The following is a 10,922-nucleotide window of genomic DNA, read 5'->3' on the forward strand; positions in this document are numbered from 1 at the left end:
CTGAGCCTTAGAATGTCAATCTTTCCACACTGTGGTTTGTCATAAGTAGATGTTTGCTACATTTCTTCATTTTTCATTAAGCTCCTAATGTAACTGTTCAAACTAGTCAGCTGTTTTCCAATTTTCAAATATAAATATTGCAATTTTTGGAGGTGTACATCTTTAAAACTACGGCTCAGTTCTCCTTGCTGCCTTATTTATTGTATTTAAGAACTGCAAAACTCGCTGTACACACAGCAAATTGATAAGATAAACTGAGGGAAACAACTGCTACTCCTTCCTTTATGTGTGTGGCCCACAAGTAGCGCTGGTCTTCACATGGAGTTTGTCAGCAATCTGAAAATACACATAAAAACTGAGTTTGTTACTTTTAATAAGATTATTTCTCTCTCTGCTGGGAAAATAGCACATTATTCCCTCTGAACACGGTCCAAGCTAGGCAGCAAGAGCTAAGTTCTAAACTTGGTCTTCTCCAAGCTTTTCAGTCTCATTTGCTGCTCTTCAAAGCAGGGGTAGTAAAATTCACCCACCCATCTCCTCAAGATGTTGAGAAGGTTAAATGCATTTAGTTTTTGGAGCTGATCAAACATTGTAAGAAATGAAAAGTTAGTTACATCTCAAACAACCAGCAGGTGAATATCTAGGCCTTTTATGATTTAAGCTTCACCACTATTGCATATTATTATTAAAATATCAGGAAAATTAACCTTGGAAGTTGAATTACAGTTTTCACAAGCAGAGTTCTAGCATGAGCACATTTCGCTCAGGGTAAGACAAAAATACTACAAAGCTTCAGAAAAATGATAGGACCGTAGCTAAAAATAAGCACCAGAGTTGAGATATCTCTGTTTAGTTTTTGCATTCGCTATTGATTGTTTATGTGACCTTGAAATTCCTCTCAGCCAGTTATTCAGTGCAGTACAACTCAGATCTTTGTATGTCTCATTGGAAACCAACTTGCATTTACTCAGACCTGTAAGACAGTTTGACCCATACCCCATATTTTAATAATATATTTAATTGTATAATAGTCAATCTGATTTCCAAGAATCACAGAATCTTTATGGTTGGAAGGGACCTTTGAGATCATCGAGTCCAACCACAAAAAAAACCCAAAACAAAACACATACACCAAAAAACCCCACAGAGAGACACAACCCAACAATCTCAGGCACTAGAGCATGTCCTGAAGAGCCACGTCTACACGTTTCTTAAATCCCTCCAGGGATGGTGACTCCACCACCTCCCTGGGCAGGCTGTTCCAGTGCCTGACCACCCTCTCAGGAAACTAATTCTTCCCAATATCTAATCTAAACCTCCCCTGCCCCAACTTCAGACCATTTCCTCTGCTCCTGTCACTATTCCCTTGGGAGAAGAGGCCAACCCCCACCTTTCTACACCCTCCTTTCAGGGAGTTGTAGAGGGCAATGAGGTCTCCCCTCAGCCTCCTCTTCTCCAAACTAAACATGCCCAGTTCCCTCAGCCTCTCCTCATAGGACTTGTTCTCCAGACCCCTCACCACCTTGGTGGCTCTCCTCTGGACACGCTCCAGCAGCATAATGTCCTTCTTGTAGTGAGGGGCCCAGAACTGAACACAGCACTCGAGGTGAGGCCTCACCAGTGCCGAGAAGATGAGAAGATAAGAAGATAAGTTTCCTGTACCATATGATGGGTATGTATTTTCAGACTATCACTTTATAAACCAGTTGATGTTCTTCTTTACAGATTTGACAACATGATTGTGGCTTTAGCCATTAAAGGAAATAAGATGGCAATTTTGATATTGATATATGACTTTTGAAACAAACGACACAAAGCTGGTGTAACAGGGTGATAAACTGATTACTTTTACAATATACCCACTGACTTAACTGTCACCAGAATTAGTAAAGGAAAACAGAGTAAATTTTATGGTATGGTATTATATATTGCACTGAACTGCACATGCAATATTCTCTAAAGGCAAGAAGTTACTCAGATTAACTGAAATATGCCAAGAATAAAAACACAAACCAATAGTAACATTTGCATAAAAGCACCTCTCGTACGGTGGTGATGGGCAAGTCAGACCTCCCTGGGGCAAGGTGAGGTTTCTGGAAGTTAAGGAGAGTCTATCAAAGGCTTCCAGACAGCCTCTGGAAGTTGATGACCTTTTGCCACAGCACACAATTCAGACCTTCCCTGAATTAACCTGCTCCATGTACTGTCTTGAGCCAGCACCCAAGCCTCTTGATAAAGCCCTATGGGCTGGTGATGCCCCTCTTCCATGTACACCGAGTTGTGTTTCAGTCTGCAGCCACCCTGAGAGTTCTGTCTGCAGCACTGCTTTATTTGAATTCATTGCTCATGGGGAAGTAGAGAGCATGTCCTATGTATAAGTTTCACCTGAGTTCACAAGCCTAGAAATGAAAACAGCAAATTTACTCGAGCAAGGCAGGGGGGTTAAGCTCTTGCTTCAAATGAGAAGCATCTAACCAAGAAAAAAAAAACAAAAACAAATTTAAAAAATACCTGGCATCAATCTCTCAATCTAGCTGCTGCTTAGGGTTTTTCTGATAAATTTGTCACTAGAAAAATCTAGAGAGGCGGCTCTGATAGTTTCTTTTCAGAAAGAAAACTATCTTTCAGAAAGAAACCCGTGTTCAGTGCGAGACCTTATCCCAGCACTTCTGTCTCTCATTTACATTTAAAGGTTTTCAAGTTGCTTTTGAATACAAATGCAGCTTCAAAGCATGTGGCAAGTTCCTTTTTGTTTCTTTGCTATTGCTCTCATTTAAGGGACCTAGTTACCTTGGCATAACTTCCTGTCATCTTCAACAACTCTAATGGAGCATTCTTAAACCTATTTGAAAATAAATTCCCTCTGAGGAACTTTCCTGCACATCAAAGTGCTAAATTTGTTCCCCATATTCATCTTTTGCACAGTTCATTGAATTGTAATGAATCACACATCATTAAGGTTTTATCTACACAGCATTGCCTTGCTCACACTCTACAGAAACCACACACGACACATTTAAAGATGCTATTAGTTTTAAAGGTCACCGTCTCAGTTACCTCCTTCCCTTTTTCATTTTACTTGTTGCTTGAGCAAATTTGGCATGGAAAGTAATGAAACACAGTAGACATCGCTGAGCTATTTTTAGAGGAAAAAAATTTTCCAAAGTACAATCACAGTTAAAATCGTGTTTAGTTCAATGTAATTTCACACTATTATTTAGGTCTGGTGAAACACAATCTCTTTCCCTCTTTTGTTTTCTCTTTCCTCTTTGCTTTCTGCTCAACTAAAGAAAGCGACTTGTGATAGTTGGCTCACTCTCCAGGACTCCAATGCTATTAAACTGGAAGCTTACTGTATATACAATTATTACTTCGATAGAAAACTCCTAATGAAGATACCCCATCTGTCCATGAATGACTTCTTGTGAAGTTACTAATTAAAGTTAAAAGCTGATAAATGTCAAGACTTGGTAGTTTTACTACGTACATCCCATTTCACATATGGTACATCCCATTTCCTCAGTTTTCAGTTTCTTTTTGAAATAACAAATGGAGGAACAGCCTCAAATGTAAAATGCTAAAAGAAAAGTTAGAGTAGACAAACCAGCTGGGGAGTACCAGGAGGTACTGGAAGTACCACTAATTTTGTTTTAGCTAAACAAAGGATAGCATAAGTATTATGCCTACAGTTAAGAATTAGATAGCCATTTAAGAAATTTCATTCAAATACTCATTGTTGAAATTGGTCACACCATTCTATAGCCAAATAGTTATAGTTCTCACTATCTTTTTCACCTTCTACTCAGAAAATTACCTACTTCCTTCAAGGATTGCTTTGTACCAAGGGTATCTCTCAAGAGCAAGGTTTAACTCCATTATTGAGGACAACACAATAAGTGAGACAAGGGCTTAGTCATTAGGAAAAGAGATACCATCAAGTGAAAACTAACACTTTCATGTCATGTTTCTACAGCCTCTCCCTTTCTAAAATTTAATTAAAATGGCAATTAAATAAATGTCACTTCAATATCGGATAGAAAAGCCAACAGTATTTCTTCTATAATTAAACACTAACATTAAAACAACATCAATCATGCTTAATAACTACAAAATACTATTGCTGATCACATCAAAAGGCCTTTTTCTTTCAAGAACTAGTTTTTCCCAAAGGTTATAATCAGGTTATTACTTAATCTTATAAGATGAAATAAAACAGCAGAGAAGCTGTGGAATTTATGATTTCCAGGTAAAAAGCTAATCAAGATTCTGATCCTGGCGTAATCTTGTCCTTTCCTTACAAAAGAATTCAAAAGCAAACGTATCACACAAAGGCTTGATTCAAGATAATTCAATTTTGTATGCACAAAATAAAGAAAAACCTATGCAAGACCAAAACCTTGACTAAATCTTTTTGTTTTATGCACACTGGTATGGAATTCCAATTACATACTTTGTTCAGCTACTGCAATACTAAACTTACCGCTTGTTTATGAATATTTGGAATCCTGGAGGCCTTCACAGTTCTTCTGCACAGAATGGAATTAAAAGGATATAAATTTAAAAATAAAGGAAATTCTATCTTAAATTGATGCACTAAATCCATTCATTTCCATTTCTACAGTGCAGCAAGGGTCTAAACGAGCATGAAAAAGATGTAATGAAAAGTGATTAGGGTATTTCAGTGGCCAGGGAAAGGCCACTTTTTCTTTGTATCTGCCATCAAAGCTCACTTCTTTGGTGCCTGCAAAGAATTGCCCTTTCCAAGACAAGCATCAGCAAAACTGGTTTCTATATTTTTTCCACACAAGGGAGGTATAGGAAATGCACATTACAGTTCCAGATTGATTTCAGGCAGAGTAAGTTTCCAACTAATTCAAGATTATCACCTGTAGAAGAATGTAAATAGAATAATATAGCATATGGATTTGAGAGTATATATTGATATTTTTATCTTCCCCTACATTCCTGCTATATTTTTTAGCTCTATGCTCAAGTAGTAAATGACAGATTAGATGGGCTAGAAGTTCTTCTTGCCATTCCAAAGATGAGGACCTTGCCCACCAAAGATGAGGACTCAAACTCAGTTTACAATCTTTTTGTCTTTGATCAGTACATAGATGATTATTTTTTCCCATGGAACAAATTATTCAAATTACTTACAAATAGTTATCAACAATTATGCTAGAAGAGAACACACAAAGAATATAAGCTGCTTTTATCTTTCCCTAGATCACAAAGCTAACCAAAGGCTGTGCCTACATAATTTGGCACAGATGGGGCTCTGAAATGAAAAAAACACAGTTAGCATCCTGATCCCACGTTCTGCTTGTTAGCTCTACTCTAGCACAGCTGAGTGAGGCTTGTTTTCTCAACTGTGGTTACCTAAAACCTCCACAGAAGCTAACTTAAGCATAAGGGCAAATTCAGGCTGTTGTGGTTTGGGCCAGGGTGGCCATTGACAAGATAACAGATACTCTTTACCACATCTCAGTCTAAGGACAGGAAGGAGAGAAATACAGAGATTTATGAGCTTAAGAGGAACTAAACTACATTAAACAAATATTAATAATAAAATAAAAAGGAAATAGATACAATATATACAAGACCATATCATGTTCCCAGGAAGATGTCACCAGCAGGCCCTGGGGAAGTCCTTGACTGGACTCAGCAATGGATGGGAACTGGATTCCAGGATGCATGGATTGGGATCCAAGGCAGATGAACAGACAAAGTCCTCCTCAGACATCAGCCATTGAAGAAGGTCCTAACCCTTTGACCCTCAGCTTTTATACTGAGCATGGCAGGAACCCCCCATTGGTCAGTTTGAGGTCACCTGCCTTGTCCTCTCCTCCCCACAGGTGCAAGCCCTCCATGGGGCAAACAGGTAAGCCAGCTGGCCCTGATTGCCACCAACAAATATAAGCAAAGCCTCTTCTCATGTAACTCATAATCATGTATTTCAAGGGAATTATGACTTTCTTCAAGGTATCCAGTGCTGGTCACCCTGGTATAGTGCTAAATCAGCTATTCACATGAGCATATAATAAAATTTCTATGGCATGGTACATCTACAGTAGTTTCTTTGTTTTTCTTACACTATTGTTTTCTGACTTGGGCCTTAGAATACAAGAGAGAGGAGGAAAAACCATTACACACCATTTCAAATATGAACAGATCAACAAATGCACCTAAATGCATTTATTGTCACATACTGACCTTTGCATTGTACACAGAGCATAAGCGTAGAACTTACTTGCCCTGCATCATATAGTGTAATCTCTTTTCCTAGCAGGGCAAAGTCCACTCCCTTTGTTATCAGCCATGCAACAGTGTTAAGGTATTCTGAAAAGAACTTAACATACCTGCTAAATGGTGACTTTATTTTAATGTGTACTTCGATCCCTATTTTTCTAAATTCGATATTTTGTTCCTCTTACATCCAAGGCTACTATATGGATATGGAAGCTATCTTTTCTTAAGGACTCTTCGGATACTTAGAAATTATAGTTCAAAGTGAAACCATTCTTTTAAAACAGAATCAAGCACAGACCCTATTTTTGACTTTTTTTTTCTGATGTAGTTTTGCTGAAGAGTGGGATTGCTCTTCAGAAAGGTGAAATTCAATGGAGAACCCAGCAATGAGGATGAGTGCACAGCTCTTTTGTTATTGGTTCTTTCACACAAAATAAATGAACCTAAGACCTGAAAAGGTACAACCTAGTAACATTTTACATCTACCACAATTGTTCTTGAACTTTTATTTCTTACACATTGATTTTTAACTATTTTCATTGTCTTTCCTGTGTATTGCATTAGCTATCCAGGCATAAGGGCCTGTTTTGACGATCAGGTTGTAGGACATCCATGTCTCTTTTCCTGCAAGTCTAATAAGCTGGTGTCCATACGTAATGGACACGATAATAGCTTGTGTCTTCATCCTACTCTCATGGGTGTATTCTTTCTCAGTTAAAGGATATATATTAGGCAGGGATTTCCAGTGAAGTTGGGGATCCACAGTCGTCAAATCTATGAGTTTCTTCTGATACAACATCCCAGAACTGGATTTCTTTGTGTCTCATGTTTTGTGTGTATGCCTTTTTTTATTTCTGCTCAGGATTTTGTACTAAAAGCTAAAAGATCAAGCTATAGTTTCAGTGTCCAAGTTGACTCTGCTGGAGGATGGAGTAATATTACCCTTATCAAGAGTACGTATTCCTACTGTCTCAATCTCCTCTTTGCAGCGGTGTGCTGCATAGTGAACCATCTCGGATAACTAATCCAGGCTGAATTTAACTTCACAAAAGTAGAATCCTAGAATCATAGAATGGTTAGAGTTGTAAGGGATCTTAAAGGTCACTGAGTTCCAACTCCCCTGCCCTGGGCAGAGACACCTCCCACCAGACCAGGTTGCTCCAAGCCCCATCCAGCCTGGTCTTGAAGTCACGAGCTGGTCACGAGCTTAAAGTGATTGTAAAACTCCAGCATTAACTGTATGATATAAATTCCATTTAAATAACCTTTGTACTAGATTCTTTATCATATTGCATGGAAAGGACTTCCTCTTTCATGTATATCTTTTATTACAGTATCTTATTTTCTCCAGTATACTCTATACATTAATGTAAGGAGTTATATATTTTCAGAGACTATACGCTCATTGTTCTGAATTTTCTGAATAACTCATGTCCTCCACTTTCTTTACCCTTCATGTTTTCTGGTGACATTTCACTCATTTAATCAACATTTACTTTTACGATCTCTGGTGTTCAGAAAGCTTCAGCCATGGTCCAACAAATCACCTGCCCTCACCAGACAAGGCTGGTCTGGGCCATGAAGGCTACGGGTGCATCCAGGGCCCTTAAAGCCACTACTACAAGTGGAAAGAGCTTGTGTCAAGTGAAAAATGCCTGATTGTTCCCAAAGACTCCATAGTTATATTGTTTCATAGCTGCCAGTTTGGTACATAAACACAAGCCTGAAATCGTAAGACTATTCACTACATAGCAGCAAAGATTAAGAAATTCCACTTACATAATTTATCACCATGCCTCAAGTAAGGAGAAACAGTGGGTTAGTAGCAAAATTTCATAAATAACAGGTTTTCATCATCCAGCACTGAGACTGAGATTAGAAGAGGGTGTGGGACCTATTTTTGTTTAACTGAAACTATGTTTTTGCTATATGAATAGCTCGATTTAAAGACCTTCTAATATTGACCATCAGGCAACCGAAATATATATTCTCTTTACCACTGCTGGAGAGTAAAAATCCTGGAAGAGTCAACTGAAATTTTAGTGCCCATTACTGCCTCTTTTTCTGTCATGAATCTGATAGATAATCATGTGTCTAAAATTCAAAAGTCTCTCAATAGCAGTGCTGTGTAGTAACTGTTGTAGTAAGAAAATATCTTTCTTAATTGCCTCTACAATAAGTTCTTTTAAAGACCACTTTATGATTGTAGACCCTTATACCATGTAGTACTTCATATTTTTACAAAATCTTGGGGTTTTGCATGTTTTAGTCATGTTTCCAGAGAAGATCAATATAAATTTTTTATGTCAAAGGCATAAAATTGTTTCAACTACCCATTAAAACAATTAGAGTAGTTTCTTTTCTCCTATTGAATAAGTTTTGGACAAATATATTTTCAAAACTAACTAATATGCATAGATAATTTATACAGATAGCATGTATTAAGTGAATCAGACGTCAGATATATAGTTTTTTGACAAAAAAGAACCAAACCAGAACAGTTTTCTTATGGAAAAGAACGTGAGTATAGAACAGTTCTAGTCACATCTTCTAAAACTGTGTTTAAAAGTATGTTGTAGTAGCTTCTCATAAGCTCTAGGGCATTCAATGAGTAGCATATTCTGATAACAGGCCCATTTATTATTGCCTTTTTCCTACAGAAAGGTTTCTTTTTAAAAACAAGATCTTCTTTTACCTTTATTCAAACTAATGCCTTTTTTCATAACTCGTATCTGCATATCACTAATTGACTAATTGAAGTAAAAGGCAAGTACATGTGTTGGAAAAGATCCAGAGCTGATGAATCCAGCTATATTATGGTTAGGGGAACGATATGGATACAGAGAAGTTGGTCTATGCAATACTATACAGTAAATAGATAATAATGCTTTTTTGCTCATCTTTTTTTTTTTTTTTTTCACTTACACATCCCAAAAATTTTGGGTAGGAAGACGACATTTTTCACTTCCTGTACATGAAAGTAGATGTTTTTTTCAGAGTTCCCTTTTTACTAGTAATAATTTGTGAAAATGTGAAGATGCTGCACCATCAGAAATGGTAAATAGGCTAATGATTCACATACCTTTTTGTGTTAGCTCTGCAGTATGTTTTCAGTATGATCAAGCGAACTACAATGAGTCAAAAGGAGCTTTCCTTTTGAATTTAATAATTACAGCTGGTTTCAGTTTATACATTTGGTTAAAGATACTTTATAACTTTCATTGTTGTTTTAACATTTATACAGCGCTTTACATCTTCAAAGCACTGTGCTGACATTACCTTATTAGTTCTTGCAATGCTTAGACGCAATCTTCAGTGTGCTTTTATATCACAGTCCCATTTTAATTGCTATTAAAACCTGCATTAATTATATTTATAATGGGCCATAAAAAGGAATGTTTAGTAGAAAAGCCACTGAACCAACAATTTGTGTAGTAGCTTTCTTAAGCTATTAAACATTTTGGTATATGTGATACTTCAGATTTAGCCCAGCGCCGATCTCTGCTAATGAGGGTTTGGGGCCTGTCCTGCCCATTTTGCACAGCATGACGTGAACATGATGCATCAGGAAGAAGCTCTCAGTGCTGTTCCTCCACTTGTTTTCATCGTTGTCCTGGTGAAACTTCTTCTCCCAAACCTCCTGGGCGAAATGGAAATCATTGCAAATACTGCCGTTGAGGTATCAGTGCTCCAGTTTCACCCACTGAAGATGACAAGCAGAAGAGGAGCCCTTTAAGTTTCTTATATAAACCATTACCTCTCATCCTACCAGTCCACTCCCTGATAAAGAGTCCCTTCCCATCTCTCCTAAAGGTTGCCTACAGGAAAGCTGGGGAGGGAGTCTCGATCAGGGATTAGAGCAATAAAGCAAGGGGTAATGGTTTTACACCAAAAGAGTGGAAATTTAGATTAGAGATAAGATTAGAAAGAACTTCTTTGCTGTGACAGTGGTGAGAGCCTGGCCCAGGTTGCCCCGAGAAGCTGTGGCTGCCCCATCCCTGGAGGGGTTCACGACCAGGTTGGATGGGGCTTTGAGCAACCTGGGCTGGTGGGAGGTGTCCCTGCCCAGGGCAGGGGGTTGGAACTTGATCTTTAAGTCCATTCCAACCCAAACCATTCTATGATTCTATATGAACACACACCAGAAAACATTGCAAGTTTCTTTAAATGTTGCTAAGATTAGAAAGCACTTCTTTGCTGTGAGAGTGGTGAGAGCCTGGCCCAGGTTGGCCAGAGAAGCTGTGGCTGCCCCATCCCTGGAGGGGTTCACGACCAGGTTGGATGGGGCTTTGAGCAACCTGGGCTGGTGGGAGGTGTCCCTGCTCAGGGCAGGGGGTTGGAACTTGATCTTTAAGTCCATTCCAACCCAAACCATTCTATGATTCTATATGAACACACACCAGAAAACATTGCAAGTTTCTTTAAATGTTTATCCCCAATAAATATTTTTTTGCTAATCACAAAATTACATTTGTGGATTCCCGTATTGCTGAAACCGATGAATAATTCAAATACCTCATCGAGACTGCAGAGCAGCTCTGATGTCTCTGAACAACAAATGAAACACAGCTTCTCAGAAGACGCCGTCTAGAGACCTGCAGCATTCAATGTTAGCTCACAATGAAAACACTTCCTCATCGTTGGTGACTATACAATTATGACTTCACAAT

The sequence above is a fragment of the Calidris pugnax genome, unplaced genomic scaffold, assembly GCF_001431845.1.
Source record: "Calidris pugnax isolate Ruff unplaced genomic scaffold, ASM143184v1 scaffold288, whole genome shotgun sequence".
NCBI classification, from domain to species: Eukaryota; Metazoa; Chordata; class Aves; order Charadriiformes; family Scolopacidae; genus Calidris; species Calidris pugnax.